Genomic DNA, 12,592 nt, shown 5'->3' on the forward strand with positions numbered 1-12,592 from the left:
CAGAGTTCCTGTTAACTCATCTTTCCAGTTTATTCTCTCTCAATTCCAGAGCTGAGTGTATGATTAATTCACTAATAATACTATATAACTTATATGTACTAATTTTTATTTAACATTGTATCAGTCAGCATTTTTCTTTGTCATCATATATTCTCCAAATCATGATCCTTTGGAAGGCTGTATAATATTCCTGCTTATAAATATGATTTTTTCAACTATTTTTTTCTTGTGGGGTATTCAAATAGTTTTAATTCTTATGTATTTAAAATAACTTTTAAAAATGTACTAACAAGTTATAATTGTTATAACATTTTGTCTGACATTATTTGTAGAAAAGTTGAACAGTTGAAATAGTCAAACTCAAGATGGCTAGCAATACACTAGGACATTGTTCTGCAGAAAAGTCAGTTGATGTGATCGCCAGGATGAACCATACCCTCTTGCGATGCAAGCTGCTTCAGACAGTGCTCTGTGCATGGTTGACATGATGTAAACCGGAGCCCTGCTTCCCTGGCTACAGCGGACTGAACAGAGAATTGATGCTTGACCCAAAGGCGGTTGTACCTGGGATGTCCAGTAGCCAATGAGACTGGCTGATGCAAGAACTCCACCCAACGTGGTCACTGTATCCTGGATGATGACTGGCCAATCAAACAAAGCCTCTTTCACACAATTTGAATTTGAGACCTATTGGGGGGGACTAAGCCAAAAGGTTGGGCAGAAATGGGCAGACACCCAGAGAGGAGTCCAAAAGTCCTGTCTACACGGCAGTGGGAGCCACAACGAAACAGGAGCAATGGAGTAGAGAAAAGAAATACAGACAGTATGTGGCAGTACAAGCAGAGAAAGCAGAGGCAGAATGTAGCTGAGTCACCACATTGGCAGAGCGATAGAGAGGGAACAACAGATGCCCACTGCTGAAGCAATGTCAAGGAAAACAGGTGGCTGGAGGTGTACTATGTCCTGAGTGACATTCCCAGCTCCGTCAGGCAGCTGCTAAAACTGCTTCCTGCTCTTCCCCACTTCCTCATGTATCCTTACAACGCATCACATTCACCCAAGTCACCAGAGCACGTCTCTTTTCCTGGCAACCTGAAAGAGCCTGGTCAACAGCACGTAATATTCATATCTCTATTATGGCACGTATCAGGTGGCATTATGATGATTCGTTTTTGGGATTCTCCCTGACTAAACTCCTGAGGTCAAGGACCGTGTTCTATGCCTTTTTAAAACACCCTCAGCAACTAGGACATACATTATTACGTAGTGTGTACATACTAATTGTTTCATGAATGAATGACTGGCGAGGAGTATGAGTGTGCATGTGGCCAAAACAGCCTTCAAAACACAGGGAGCTCAATTAGAGAACATTTCTCTAAAGGAAGTACATGTCTGGTTTATTGTTTTGTCTGCTATTAATAAAGGTATCAAAACTTTTAATCTCACAAATTTTATTCGAAACAATGGCTAGACAAATATTCTCCTTTAATTTTGTTGTAAATTAAAAACACATTTAAAAATATATATAACATTTATCGAGTCTGCCTCATATCAGACATGACACTAAGCTCATAGTATATGTTATACTAAGCTCTATGGGGAGAAAGCACACAATAAGACAAATCCCCAGCACTTTGGGGCTTTCAGTCTAGGAAAGGAAGCATGCCATCCACACCAAGATAAATACAACAGTGTAGAAGGGCCACAGTGCTGCTACAAAGTGCTGAGGAACTACTTTGCTGAAATGTGATTTTAGAAAAGGCACTCGCAGGTTGAGTAGAGAAGGCTTAGCTCTTAAGGAGATAGCATCTTTTAAACAGTGGTTAATAGTACTCTCTACATTGTCAGTTCAATAGGACATGATCTCTAAATTTCAGATTTCCAAAGCTATTTGGAACATAATAGGTTGTGAGTGCCAGAATTTTTTTCCTGGTAACATTTATCCACTGTCTTAGGGCAAGGAGTTATTTTTCCTATTTCAAATGAGACAAGAAATCACTAATTAATTTTTCTGAAAAGAAACTTAGCAAAACAGTGCTTTGATACAACAGAGTTGCATCAGCTTGCTGCTGTATTTTAATAAGCTGAATGAGTTCAGTCTGGCCATGTGGGGTTGCAGTATCACCACGCCTACCATTGATGATAACCTGTCAGCAGTTAAGATGAAACTTAAAATTGTGACTCAAATTGCAAAACATTTATTTTACTGTGTTCAAACTTTGAACCACAGTTACTGAGATATCTGAGTTTAAAAAAAATGATATTGAATGGCTATCATCCAAAAGAACACAAATAAATGTTGGCAAGGATGTGGAGAAAAGGGAACCCTCCTGCACTGTTGGTGGGAATGTAAATTGGTGCAGCCGCTATGGAAAACAGTATGGAGGTTTCTCAAGAAACTAGAAATAGAACTATAATATGATCCAGGAATTCCACTGATGGGTATATATCTGAAAAAAATGAAAACACTAATTTGAAAAGATACACACACCCTAATATTCATGGCACCATTATTTATAATTGCCAAGATATGGAAGCAGTCTAAGTGTTCATCAACAGATGAAGGGATAAAGAAGATGTGAGAGATATATATATATATATATATACACACACACACACACACACACACACACAATGGAATACTATCAGCCATAAAAAAGAATGAAATAATGCCATTTGCAGCAACATGGATGGACTTGGAGGGCATTTGTCTTTCTCTGTCTGACTTATAAATGAAATAAGTCAGACAGAGAAAGAGGAATACTGTACGATATCACTTACATGTAGAATCTAAAAAATATAACAAACTAGTGAATATAACAAAAAAGAAGCAGACTCACAGAAATAGAGAATAAACTAGTGGTTACCAGGAGGGGGAGGGAAGAGGGAAGGGGCAATATAGGGGTAGGGGATTATGGTACAAATTATTGGGTATAAAATAATCTACATGGATATAATGAACAACACAGGGAATATAGCCAATATTTTATAATAACTATAAATGGAGTATAACCTTTAAAAGTTATGAATCACTATGTTGTATACCTGTAACCTGTATAATATTATACATCAACTATACTGCAATAAAAATAAATTAAAAATAAATGAAAATGATACTGCTGAATTACTCATCACATACTGCAGATATATCTGAAAAACCTCTTCCCAGCGAACACTTAAATTAGCAGAGGAGCCTCTTCACAGTTTAGGTAAGTAAACTTTGAAATGGAATTGCGTATTGCTCAAACGTACAGCCTGCTTTTAAACTTCGGCAAAAATTGAATTAAAGAGTATCCTAAGTGTTCCAGGTACACTGTTTGAAAAAGTTACTATTTGGAACTGCTCAGCTATATGAATCAGGATTTTCTCAATACCATGCAAATAGAATAAAATACAGACGCAAATTAGATGTTAAGGCTGATATAAGCCTGCAATTGTCATTCCTTAACCCAAATTTAAAATGTTTGCATATTATCTGCAAATTAGAGTAGACTGTGTTATTTTAACCTGCCCAGCATCTTTCCTTCTTCTCCAGGTAATGGCACCTCAGTTTTCCTCTGAGACCATCTGTCTCCACTCTGAGTCCATGAAGACTCTGGGGGGACACAGGACCCACCGTGACCATTCAGTGTGTACCATGGTCCAGGGCGCAGTGACGGGGCCAGGGATGGGCATGTGAGTCAGGCCAGGCCACTGAGGCTTAGCTCTGAGATTGTGTTGGGTCCTGTTGGGAAGGAGATTGCAACTTGTGAATATGGTTATAAGCCTGGATCTGCCAGGGACTGCCACAGGGAGGAAGCCCATCTTGAGAATGGAGCAGCCGCCATTCTCCATGTCTCCATGGAGAGGGACATGGAGATGAGAAATGGACAGACAGCTTTGATGGTATTCCTTCAGCCCCTCAGTCAACTGATTCTGGAATCCCAGAACCACTTCTGGATTTACACGAGTCAATAAATCTTTCTCTTCCCTCACTTTTTGTTTTTCTTCCCTGAGTTAGTTTGGATGGGGTTATCTGTCACTTGCACTAGAAAAAAAAAATCTTGATCGATGTGCAAACAATTTATATTTTTTCTCATTAGTTGATATAAGAATAAGCAAATGTAGGAAATTCCCTGGTGGTCCAGTGGGTAGGACTCTGCGCCTTTACTGCCGAAGGCACAGGTTCAAATCCTGGTCAGGGAGCTAAGATCCCACAAGCCACGCAGTGTGGAAAAAAAAAAAATTTCACTAATAAAACATCACGTCTCTTTGTTCTATGCATTCAAGTTCCTCCTAAGAATCACTTGACAATATAAATATTTCAAATATAAAAATTAAAAATTAAATATAAATATATAAAATGCTTACAATTCCCTGCCTACAAAATGAGGTCAAGTGCATGTGTCACAAGTCATCACAGACCATCTGCAGTCTGTCCTGAGTTACCTTTCCAGCCTCAGGCCTTGAATTCCTTCCACATCAGAATCCTAGCACTCTCTCCCCAGCTGCCTCTGCCCCTCAGCTCTTCTGCGACTTGCTTAGCTTGTGTCCTCTGCTCAGAATACCACCCTTTTCTGGCTGTTGGTTTTTTCACTCATTCCTTATGGTTCAGCTAAATAGCACTTCCTCTGTAAAGCCTGCTAGAATCTTTCCACGTAGAGTTAATTACTCTTTCTTCTGCTTAGCCCTCATCACAGTCTGACCTGTATCATGGCTGGGGGCACATAACTGACTTCCTTCTAGTCTGGAGTCTCATGGGCTGGGTCTACTTCTTACTCATCTGTGGATGCCTCCTGCTTAAGCTCTGTCTGGCACCTAGTAGATGCTCAATGCATATTTGTCAAATAAAATTTCAATGCTGGGGCTGGGGGTAGGTTTTGCTCTTGTTTTCTCTCTTCGGTGCTACCGGCCCTCTCATCTAGGGTGTGAAGGGAGCTGTATATACTTAGCAGTACTACTGTCAGCATTCACAGTCACCAAACACCATTAATGACCTATGTTCCACGCATTCCCAGTCCAAGAGTGACTTTTATTGGCTCTATTTATTGGCCCAAACATAAACTCCTTGGTTTTAACGGGGCCTTGAGCCAAACTTAGAAAAGCACAGATCAAAGAGCTCCAAGGGCATTCAGTATTGTGGATGTTACCATTCTTCATCAAATTTTATTTTGGCTGAGTGGTTTAGTATATTTTTCCTTGGTAATTTCCGTCTATCACAAGAATGGGAGATGTTTACCCAAGTAGTTTACAAGTATTTCAAAACACGTTCAGCTATCAGGAGGCTTGTTTCATATCCAGCCACGCTGGGCATGTCAACTTCTTGGGCAACACTCTTGCCTCCTGTCACCTTCATTCTGCTGCTTAATTGCCTTGCATGCTTTGGGCCATCTGACCTGGTAGTGACTTCCCATGTAGCTTTCCTGAATAACTAATGATAGATATTATACCTACAAGTATTAACCACTCCTGATTTAAGTTAGACTTGTTGGGCAACATGAAATGCTCTTAAGCTGGCCTTCTTTTCCTGATGGACTTTCTTGGGGATCGAGCACCTCACCCCACCACCTCCCTGTTGAGGAAGAATATTGCTGTGGACACTTTACCCTGTATCACAGGATACCCTCACACTTGGAAGAGAATGCAGAGCCCATTCTTTTAACTGGTGGGTTATTAGTTGTGATGACCCAGTTCCTACTGCATGATGAGGAATGTTTTCTTCATGGAAACAGCCATGTGGAGGGGAGCGACAATACAGATGCCAGGGTTGTTGTGTTGGCCCAGGGCCAGTTCAGAGGTAGCAGGACTAAACTCTTATCTTTGGGATTGAATTCCGCTGGCTTGTCCTTGGGAGTAGGGACAAGGCAAGAGAGGTTGGCAAGAGAGGTGATAAGGTCCTGTTCCCTTGGGTGTTCCTACTTTGTTGGACAATGCAGGCAAATTAAAGGCTGGAGAACAGCATGCTGACATGTTAAAAAGAGACGGCTACTCTGATTTTCCAGTGGTCAATGCCATCTTCAACCATTTTATTTTCAAATTGATCTTTTCTGTTGACTTTTTGTCTGTTGACAGCCCTCTCTGGGTTTACCCAATTGCCCCTTCCTACCAGTTGGGGCCAGGGAAACATTACAGGACTCACAAAATCAAAGGGGGAGAGTGTGTTTGGAGTGGATGTGTTGCTTTTCATGATTAAAGCCTGAAAAATTAAGAAAAAAAATTTCCCTCCCATTCTCTAGATCTTTTTTTGTGTTGTTTGCCTGGAAATGTAGAATTACACATATTTTAGAACGTAGAATAAACTAATCAAGAAAATATGATCATAAATGACTACTCCGTGATCCCTGGAATCCAGTCAGGGACAGTCTGTTGTTAAGGAAAGAGCAGGAGCCTTGGAGTCTGCTGGACATGAGTTCAAATCCTATCGCTGGCTCCTACTAATGTGAAGAGAAGGATTACTATGAAGTTCAGAGAGAGTATGTGTATCAAAGTATCCAATTCCTAATAGTGTAGTTTATTAAACAATTAGAACATTTTTAAAAGTAAAATTAAGTATTCTTGAACCTTTGGTAAGTATATATACCATGCGGAAGTAAACCGCTTGCTCTCCCCAGAGATTCTGCCATTTTTGTAAGAGAACAGGATGGTGGGCAGCTTGCAGATTTCCTTTTGTTGCATTTTGATCTTGAGATTGGTGGATGTCTTCCTGTATCCTCAAAGGACTTATGGTTTGGTGGACACTGAGAGTAGCACCCACTTGTTCCTGCAGAGATGGGAAACAAGGGGCTTATTGGCCATTTCGCTCAAAAGGCCCTAGACAGAGAGAAGGAGAAAGAGGAAGTGAAGAGGTTTGGGAGTTGGAAGGAGATCAGTACTCTCTGTATCTGCCTGGCAGAGTAAAAGCTCCTAAGTGCAGAAAACATAATGACTGCCTTTGTTGGCTGGAAGTTTGCTGGTGCCTCTGGTTTTCAAGTTTTTGCCTGCTTTATAGAGGCAAGCAGAAAGCAAGAGATGCTAGATTCCCTTGAGTTCAGCGCTTTGTATTGACGGGATATTGAAAAATTATTTTAATTTGTTGGAATGCAAATTCAAGAGGAAAATGTGGGATTGTTGCATAAATACATGATATTTTTAAGTCTAATAAGTCCAAAGCATTATAACTTTGTGAGAAAACCACAAAATGTGAAATTTTAATGCTATTAACCTAGGAAAATCATTTTAATTATGTGCACTAAAAATATTGCAGACATTGGTCTTCCCCTCACCACATTTCCATTCAAAGTGGGAGAAGGTGAACAAAAGTTCTTCCCCCCCTTTAATGCATTGAAACATTTTAGTAGCGCCCTTTGTATAACTGATTATCATATGGAGGTAAATGCATGGATTCTGTCTCGGTTTGAGTGCCAGCTCCATCTTTTATAAGCAAATCCTTTAACCTCTCAGTGATGTGATTTCTTGTAAAATGGGATTATTGTAAGGATTAAATGAGTGAATATGTGAAGTGCTTGGCAAGTAAGCATTATATAAGTGTAATACTTTCTTCCTCTTCTTACAGACCAGTTTATCTTCACAAAATTTTTGTGAGGAAGACAATGTAGGAGTTATTAATGTCCTTGTGGGGAATATAAAGTCCAGAATAACTGAGTACCTTCCCTGGGATCAAATATTTAGTAAGCTATAAAAGTGGGATTCAGATTCAAGCGTTCTGATTTTCCGCTCTATCGCCCTTAACTTCTGGAAATTTTACACTTTTAGTCTTCTCCTTAATGCTCAGGAGTGAATTAAGCACAACTACTGATTGAATATATCTTCTTCAGATATGTAGTTATTAACTGAATAGAACAACTAAGAAGGAGGTATTGCCTAAAGGAATATTGGTAAACATTCTCTGATATAATAGCACAAACATGTTATAGGATTTTTTTTCCCTTCGTGTAACCAAGTGTTTTATTATTATTTTTTTAGGTAAGATTGAATAAAGACAACTGATGCTCAAGCCATTACTATGGAGATTTAACAACCAAGCGTGAACAGGTCTGTATGCGTGATGATATGACACAAAAGCCACGTTACAGATGATGCAGTCATTGAAAAGGAAGCATTTGCTCAATCCGAAAGTGTGATTAATCTTACAAGAGATCTATTTCCATATCTTTTGTCCACAGTGTAGCTATCTTTACTTTTAATCAAAACACTGAAGCCTAAATCACCCTGACAGGGCCTGAACAACAGCATCTATGACAGAGAACATTTCGGAAGAAATCCCTTCATTTTGTACACATGTCTACTTGGAAGCTGTGGGAGTCGGAGAGGAGGAGAAGGAGGGGTTGATGGCTATATTGTTTTGTACAGTGTTACTTTGTACAATAGTGGAGGGGGCGAGGAGAGGAAACTGTAACCTGTAAGAGCAGAGATGAAGGAAAAGAGCTGCTTAGGGCACGGTGCTTGTCAGGAGTAGATAAAGTTGCCACGAGGAAGTTTGTTCTAGTCCTTTTTTTTTTTTTTTTTAATTATTTATTTATTTATTTATTTCTGGCTGTGTTGGGTCTTCGTTTCTGTGCGAGGGCTTTCTCTAGTTGCGGCAAGCGGGGGCCACTCTTCAGCGCGGTGCGCGGGCCTCTCACTATCGCGGCCTCTCTTGTTGCGGAGCACAGACTCCAGACGCGCAGACTCAGTAGTTGTGGCTCACGGGCCCAGTTGCTCCGCGGCACGTGGGATCTTCCCAGACCAGGGCTCGAACCCGTGTCCCCTGCATTGGCAGGCAGATTCTCAACCACTGCGCCACCAGGGAAGCCCTCTAGTCCTTTTAAGGTTTTAGAAAATATTTCTACGTTGATTTCGCAGAATTTTATTACTGAGAGGGATTTTAGAACTCATGTGCCACAACTTTTTTCACTTTTTTTAGTCAAGTAGACAGTTGAGACCCGGAAGGATCTCCAGTTGAAGTTCCTCCAACTTCACAAGTCGAGTGTAACCAAGTTGCGATTAGGTCTTTTGGTTCCCTTTTTGATTCAACAGTAGCTCCTTGTGGAATCCTGAGCCTGATACATTGCTGGTACTCGGCAAATATTTGATGAAGGAAAGAATGAATTCCTGAATGACTCTGTCTCCCATACCTTTCGTTCGTGGACCATTTTTGTACCCCCAAATAAAGTCAAAAGAGATCGTCGTGTGCTTTGCAGTTGGGCGTGGAGATGGAGAAAGCAAAGTTTCTAGTTCTGGCACAGAGACATCAGAAGAATGACCCCACTTCTTTTTAAATTTTCTCTTTGCCAAGGGGGGGAATCATTCAGCAGAGATGTGTCTGCTGGGAGGGCCAGGTTCTGAAGTCAGCCACAAGAAGAAAATCACAGATAATCAAAACTTCCCTTGAAGTTTTCTTAGGGAGGTACCATGCCAAAGCCTGATGGACTATTTCTCAGCCAGTTTTCCCTCTATCATTGGAGCAGACAGCTGTTTTCTTGTTTGAGTACCAGTGAAGCAGTTAGCTTACATTTTGAGGTCATGTATATGAAAAATGTGTATTTTAAGCAGAAGACTGCACTGGGAGGGTCTGTAGGCATGGAGACAAACCTAGGGCAGAACAGATTTGTTGGTCCTGTCTCATGTTCACTCTGGGGCACATGCTTTTTAAGACCAATACCCATTCCCTCTCTCTCTCTTTCTCTCGTATATAATCCAACTTACAAAAGTTTAATGTATGTTAGATTTCACTCCACTGTTCCACCTAGTACACTGGGAAAGCTGAACTAAATACTGACCCAGTATCTAGAATCAAAATCTACATTAAAGGTATTTATTTTATCTTGTGGAACTTCTTAGATAAAGATGAGAGGGCTAAACTCTATAATTAGATAATTTTATTGGCAGTGATATGAATTATTATTATGATTATTTTGCTGTGGAGGCTTAAAAAAGAGGAAGTTTTGGTATAGATATGCCTGGGAAAAGGAGACTATATTATATGATGACTGAATTTAGAGAAATTTAAATGCAAAAGGCAATCAGCCTCTGACACTCTTGCCCTCTTTCCCCGTCTCTGAAAAAACAAAAACAAAATCCCTGGTTTACTCAGAGCCCCTCTTTTAAGACTTGGTTCAGACATCCAAGCCTTCTATCCTCAATAGGCTGTTTGTTGCTTTTTCTGCATCTCTCTCCCTCTTTCTTCCTTTTCTTCCTACCCATCTCCACTCCTAATTCTCCATTCCCATTCTTTTTTATGCTGAAGCTTCACTGTGGACACAGACCACAGCGTCAGGGAGGCTTTTGTAAGGATTTCTTAAACTTACTAAAAAGTAATAAACTCTCGCAGACATTACGAAGGAGGACTTTGGACAGAGACACCTAGCTGATTTCCTGGAGCAATAGCTGGGGAATTATTTTTCGGCTCCAAGATGATAATATTTTAGGTTGCTATATGTTTGCTGATCTTGGGGGGAGGGTTGGAACAATCCAGCATGCACGGGAAGCTTGGGCTCTTGGCCCAGTCGGCTCAGAGTCTAAATATTTGGAGGATGAATACTTGAAAATGCATTTAAACATTTAAAGCATTTTATTTGTTTTTCCAGTAAGTCGCATTGTTAATGCGATACAATTCTGCAGCAGGACTCTGTCTGCGGGAGGCGTGAACCTCCTGGACAAGCCCAGGCTCAGGCTCCACCTTAGGCCTTGGTGTGAAGCCAGAGATGTGCATGTCTATTGGCTAACGTCCATGCCTGTGAAGTGGGTTATTATTACAATCACTCACCTTCAATGCCTGTGTTCTAAAGTCATCCTAAGGGCCTGACCCAACTCTGCACTGAAACCAGGAATGGAACTTCACGCGCACACACACACACACACACACACACACACACACACACACCATTTTCCAAATCAAATGCTGCAATGTTTATCTTCTTTTGTCAGTGCTGCAGCTTTATTATTATTGTCAGCTTTCAACTCTACACTGATGATCATCTGTGGTCAGTTTTCCTCTCCTGCCTACCAGGCAACATACCTTTGGGCTGGTATATGCTTAGAGAATTCAAACTAATATGAATGCATTAGATTATGTAAAACGTAATTAGGAAAGCAAATTTGTTGTAAAAGCAGCCTATGTGTTTATATAACTTACAATCAATTATAAGCAACTGGGGGATTTTCAATGTTCTTTAGACCCACAGATATATTCCAGGACCTCAATTATGTCAACTATTTGCCTATCTCAATCAAATGATCTAGATAATTGCCAAGTGTCTACTTTGCTATGCTGTCAAGTCCCAGACTCTCATTGTCGCGGTGAAATGGAAGTGAGCGTCACCTTCACTTCTGAAATTTGAAGTAGAAAGCGCCGGGGAGGGCTGAGGTAGAAAGTAGCGTAGGTGTGCACCCGACCTGGTAATTGCCATGGTAAGGTGTCTTAGACAACATGATAATAACCCTCTCGATAGAATTGGGGATGTGGTAGCAACAGTAAAAATTATATTAAACTGGGCCCGATGCCCAGACTATCAGCCTCAGATAAACAAAATATAAGAGAAGCATTTCAAGAGGGGCTAACTTGTGAATCAAGGAAGCTAAAACAGGCCAGAGAGGTGCTTGCTTGAGGAGACAATGCTTTCACCTCCTTGAAAAAGCTCTGCCCAACCTAATTAAAATGCCCAATCTAATTAAAAATCTAACCATAATCTCCCTGGTGGCCCTTCACCCCACCCCTTTCCATTGTTAAGATGCTAATAGGGTCGCTTCGCTGAAAAATTATTAAAGCAGAGACTATCTGAGCACACACACGTAATCCCCAGCCTAGCGAATTGGAGCGAAGATGCTAGTGATTTGTACAGCGATGGTGGTGTCTCCCTCAGCAATGATGTACGACATGGGTTAGTGCAGAGCAGCCATCTGCTGTCGAGCAGGGCGATAGAATCTGTTCCACAGTGGCAGATGAGTCCCCAGCGCTGGCCAGCTGGCTCAGAGTGGACGAAGTTGGACAGGGTAAGTGATGCCCCGGCCACCCTCTGGGGAGATAACTCCGGGACCTCTCCCTCAGGTGCCTATATTTGTCCCTGCCGGCTTCATGCATACACATATGTCATAGAGCTGATATGATGCGATACACTTTGGAACATGGAGAAGAAGGAAGAAGCACATGCCCACCATAAAGTTTAAAAGTTGCTGGTCTTGAGCATGAGATGTGCCCTTGAGTTTCACGGTAGCCTGGACAAAAAGAGGAAACCTGATAAATCATATAGCTCACATTATCTGGGAAAAGAAGCAAGTCAGTTTCTTAGAAGAAATAAAAGTTTTTTCTTACTTTTTCACATTTAACTTGATAAAGAGGAGAAATTGAATTTCTCAGGGTGTATATTAGAAAATGTCAAACTGCTAGAGTGCTTGGCCTATTTACAGGGAAAGGACCAGAACATGGATTCCCCAGTGACTAATGAGAAATAGGTAGCACTCAGCAGTTCCCTAATAGGATTGTGATTTTTACCTTTTTCTCTTTGCATATCTGTATTTTCTAAAATTTCCACCATCTGGGACTTCCCTGGTGGTGCAGTGGTTAAGAATCCGCCTGTGGGCTTCCCTGGTGGCGCAGTGGTTGAGAATCTGCCTGCCAATGCAGGGGACACGGGTT

At 41.0% G+C, this 12,592-nt stretch overlaps 1 long non-coding RNA gene across 5 annotated transcripts in view; it reads left to right on the forward strand.

The window, feature by feature from the left end:
* Positions 1 to 12,592, forward strand: part of LOC309628099 — a 121,355-nt gene that overhangs the window by 67,156 nt on the left and 41,607 nt on the right. For 3 of the 5 annotated variants that reach the window (XR_014244156.1, XR_014244159.1, XR_014244160.1), the window contains 2 exons: positions 333 to 3,209; positions 7,942 to 8,010. This is a non-coding gene — a long non-coding RNA (uncharacterized lncRNA). The remainder of the gene's footprint in view (positions 1 to 332; positions 3,210 to 7,941; positions 8,011 to 12,592) is intronic. The other 2 variants (XR_014244157.1, XR_014244158.1) reach the window with 2 other exon arrangements.

This window comes from Balaenoptera borealis, assembly GCF_965194805.1.
Source record: "Balaenoptera borealis genome assembly, chromosome: 4".
NCBI lineage: Eukaryota > Metazoa > Chordata > Mammalia > Artiodactyla > Balaenopteridae > Balaenoptera > Balaenoptera borealis.